Raw genomic sequence first — 5,334 nt, forward strand, 5'->3', positions numbered from 1 at the left:
CGGAATAGAGTCAATACTAAAAATGAACAAAAACAGAAACCATACTACAAAGTAACAAAATAAAATTTATACTATGAGTGATAGAAATCAGAATCCGTACTACGAAGTAACAAGAAACAGAATCCGTACAACAAAGTAACGGAGTATAAATTAATACTAAAAATAGCAAAAACAGGAAACCGTACTACCAAGTAACAGAATATAATTAATACTAAGAGTAACAAAAACAGAAACCGTACTACCAAGTAACAGAATATAATTAATACTAAGAGTAACAAAAACAGAAACCGTACTAACGAAATATAATTAATACTTCGAGTGAAGAAAAACAGAATCCGTACAACAAAGTAGCGGACTATAATTAATACTAAAAATAGCAAAAACAGGAAACCGTACCTTAGTTGCTAAGCAAAAGTAAATAAATTGGCTTGTCTCCAACAATTATGATGACCTATGGTTTATTTATGGATCAATTAATCTTGACGAAACTAAATTTACTTATGAGACACGTTGAGTTATTGACCTTCCGACGACAAGGCTTTAGGGTTGGAACTTTTATATAATGTACTAATAGATATTTCATTAAATATTTTCCTTGAATTAAGACTTCCATGTAAACCATTTTGTGACCACAATTACTTTTCATATAATACTAATAAAATAATGATGACATTTTTGTTCCATAAAAGTAACAGAGATACCAAGTAGGTTTGGTTAGTTAACTTGTAAACAATTAGTGGCTGCTCAAAACTCTATGTGAGATAAATAAATTATTATTTATAAAAGTAAAACTATATGTAATAAGTTATTATCTAATTTAGATAATAAACCAATACATTAATAAACTCTCTGATTATCGTGCAAAAATACATTTATAATTATTAAAACATAAGGTGGTCATTTAACCTTCGTAAACGGGAGTCTGTGGCAACTAAGTTCAACATATATTTTCTATTTCTTAGTCGTCGGAACGAAATAACGTAATCAAACAATTGTTCACCAAATAGGCTAAAATAAATTACCTCAATGGTCGGATCGAAAGAACGAAAACGGAGACGAGAGAGGTGATGCGCGTTGCGTTAAACGATGATGACTGTATCGGTTTCTTTAAACAGTTGCGTTCGAAAGCGATGGCTCAAACGGTGTTAGGTTGTTCAAGCAACCGAAGCAAATTAATAACTGTTCGGATCGGTGTTCTATAGAGCGAAATCGAAGTGAGAAAAATATATAATGTTTCCTGTATACCTGTTTGGAGTCGGGACGAAACCGCAGGTTAAGATGACAGTGGCGGTACACGTTGCGTGATGGTGGTGGCGAAATCGTCGGAATTTCAACTGAAAGTTTTGAAAACCGTGTCGCGAACAGAAACAACTACATTGCAAGGAGGGCGGTGATGGTATACTGTCGGTTGTGAGGGTTGGCGGCAGTGGTGTCGCCGGCTGACAAAGCGTAGCAGCAGCGGAGACGGTTCACGCAGAGAGAGAGGCGAGGAGAGTGTAACGGTGGCTGCGGTGCCCGGATATGGTGGCCGGAATATGCAGTGGCGGTAGAGGTTATGGTTGGCTATGGCAATGTGAACATAACAACGGATTATATATATATGGTCAAACGGCTGTCTTGGCACACTTGGTTGCTTAGAACATCTCCACCCCAGCGGATTATAGCGATCGACGGGCTAATTTAAATGGTGATTCGGTTGTTAATTACAGAGGGATCAAGATCAGAGTCATACGTGAGAGAAGATAGGGTTTTCTGTGGAAGAATTTGTAAGTATAATCGATATAAAAAGAGTAGGTCAAAGTAGATAAACACAAGTACACGACTCTTCTTCCCAATGCTGTTGTGAAATTAGTTGTTGGAGATAAAACTAAATATTTGAGATAATCTCTCATTAGTGGATAAGTTCAAGAATATTTATGATGGGTTGTTTAAAATGAGCAGAGGTGATTTAGGACTCTCTCTGTTTTTTTTTTTTTTTTTTTTTGCAAAAGAGAGAAGCGATATATGATATTTAAACAAGTGATAAGGAACCAAATTTTCGGTTTAATCGCTTAGATTTGGATTAGGATAACTCAAAGAATTTGTTCCGAACATACAATAACGTAGATGACATGGTGCAGGTCTCAAATTCATTTGTTTTATTATCCTTTCCTGTTTTAATTTATTTAAATACATATATTTATATTTTGAAAACCCCTTCAAAAATATATATATTGACCAACAATCTACTTAATATTTATTCAATTAGATTATCATATCAATTTATTATTTAATATTTTATATTAAATATAATTTATATGTAAATCATGATTTTTCGTTTATTAACGGTTCATCGGTTAATCAATTTTCTAACAATCGTCATTTATTATTTTATTGTTTCGAATTTTAGTATATTACATATCTAAATCGAAAAGATATGCAATCGTCGCATATCTTTTCGCATACCTAAATCGAAAAGATATACAATTTTCGCTTATCTTTTCGCATATCTAAATCGAAAAGATATACAATCGTCACCTGCTAAATTTGCGAGTCCGTGCTGTTTAGTTCGTTTAGATTTGCGATATGAATCCCATCTGTATTAATACTGTTTCCTGATGCATCAACGTAAATATTTTCCGATCTGCTGTTTTGTGAACACTTATTGCTATGTGGAAGTTTTTGCTATTGGTAGATGTTATGTCTTTAAACAATGAATTTCTCATGTTATTAAATCTGAGAATCTATGAAAGTAACGGAGAAAGGTTAGAATGTTAAAACTTCAAAATCTACAAATTTTGGATAATCATCAAAAACACCATCTCATAGCCGATGAGTTTGACGAAATCGTCTTGTTTTTTTTTTATATAAATTTCCAATCAACCAGTGTTTGACAAGTGAATCAATCTCCTACGCCATATTCGTCACCACCTTTGTGAAATTTACGTAGAAAATCAATGCTTGGCACCAAGGGCTCCATCAAGTCAAACTTGATCTTCAAGGAAATCAGGCGCAACAGATTGAATCCGTTGCGCCAAGGGTATTATGACACATTTAAACTATTGATTTAATGAAAAAAATATCTTAATGTAAAAATGAAAAAGTTGGTGTATTTTTGTTAAAAAAAAATGACTAAGGCTAATTTGTCAAACTCATCGTTGTAAGATGGGTTTTTTTTTTTAATTTCCATCAAAGAAACACACTACTGGTATTTGGCATTTTGTAGACTCTGGGCATTTTGTACCCTTCCATGTTTTTTGGCCTTGGCATCAAAAGTACCACATGTCATAGTCAATTTATCAACACCCTTGATGTAGATCCAGCTTTCTGTTGTGAATTTCGCAAGCTCCGACAACGCCTTTATGGTAGCTCATTTCTCATTGATCTCAACCGGACCCTTGCATGGACCAGCCAACTAAACAGCAAGTGACATATAAGTCCCTAGGGTATCAACAAAGAACCTGGTGGTGGACCTTCACATGCTTCTTTCCACGCGCACATTATCGCCTAAATTCAACTCACGCGACAATTGTAAACAAACAGTTAAATAAAATCAGCATCAGTATATGCATTACCGTGATGCAAGAACATAAACACGTAACAATAAAAGATGTATGTCATTATTACCGCGCTGTCATCGGTTATGCCATCACCCTTGGCACCTTTAGTTTTTATATCGACTACAACGGCATGGATCGTCGCAATAACGTAAGAAAAAAGAAAGATATTGCTCCATGAATATAGCAATCATTATACATTTTTATTTTTATTATTTCTTTTGTAACCTTGTGTTTTTGATTTCCAATGTTTAAGTTCAGTAAATGAGGCTATTTATAAACCTAAAATGTGAAGAAATTATAAATTCCTTTCATTTTAATTTTAGCTTTTGATATATAAAAATAAATATATATTAATAAGACAGTAAAAATAATTTTTACTATTAAATTAACAGCTCACTAACACGAATTAAATAATAATAATGTTCTTAACATCATAGCATGCCCCTTAAACTAAATATGCTTCGTTTAAATTAACAATTCACTAACACGAATTAAATAATAATAATGTTCTTAATATCATAGCATGCCCCTTAAAGTAAATATACTTCGTTATGATGTATAGCTTGGAACAAAATAAGTTGAAGAAAAACCACCATGATAACTTGTTAATAGTTATTGAATTAGATTATTTTGACTGTCCACAGTAGTGATTCTCATCCGAATTTAATACTAGATTGTTTAGACCCACATGGAGCCTATCTTTCTAATTTCTACTTATGTAATAGAGTTACAACTTACAATATATAAAGGGCCCATGGGATCTTGATGCAAATGGCACTAAAACCCTAAAAACTATGTAATATTGTTCATTGTATGACATTGTTTTCATCTTATAGATTTAAGCAGTGTTATTGTTTGGTATGATGTAATGATAGCCGAAATGAAAAGGATCATTCCAAATGAATGAAGTAAAACGTGTTTGATTGTCATTCATCAATAGAATAAATTATTCCTAAGGAATGAAATTCTTTACATATGTAACATTTTTCATTTCTTAGTAAGAGGTATTTTTTCTTTCATTCCTTCAAGGAATGGATGAAAAATGGTCGACAACAACAATTATTATTATTATTATAGTATAACTATTATTAAATTGTAATTATTAATTATTGTTATTATATTTTTATTATTATATCGTATTATGTTATTACCGTCCTATTAACGGACAAAAATATAATGTATGTATAGTTTACTATTTAATAAAAATAATAAAGTGCTTATTCATTTCATTTTACGTGGTTACCAAACAAGATAATGAAATGGTAATGAGTCATTCCATTCCTTTGTCCATTTCATTCTCTCGTTCATTCCAATACCTCATATCAAACAGACCCTCAGTAATCAAGATAATGCTCCCCAAGACTTTTGTAAGGATTTTGTCAATTGGAAAATATGTTAGATGACCAAGTGTGACCTTGCAAGAGAAAAACAAGCAAAAATCAAATAATTGTTAGATTGGTGGGTTGAAAGACATATCTAATTTGTGTGGAATATGATAAAATTATATTTTATTGGTGTTAGAGGGAAAGTAAAGATTTGGACTATAGGCTGCAAGGTCTAAAGTTCGGATCCAATTTCAACCGATTTATTATTATGTTGCAATATAATTTTTTAAAAACTTGTTTATGATAATATTATGTAAATTGTTTTTTTATAACTTTTAATTATTTGATAAGTATTTACCTTTATCCATTTGAAAAGATACAACTACTGGTTAATAAACTAAAATAAGATAACCATTGACAATCGTATATATACAACTTGACTCTAGGGTCACTGTTCTAAACCACTATCA

Source organism: Bidens hawaiensis, unplaced genomic scaffold (genome assembly GCF_021521415.1).
Source record: "Bidens hawaiensis isolate Kalapana, Puna unplaced genomic scaffold, B.hawaiensis_p1.1 tig00047156_1, whole genome shotgun sequence".
In the NCBI taxonomy this organism is placed as follows: Eukaryota; Viridiplantae; Streptophyta; class Magnoliopsida; order Asterales; family Asteraceae; genus Bidens; species Bidens hawaiensis.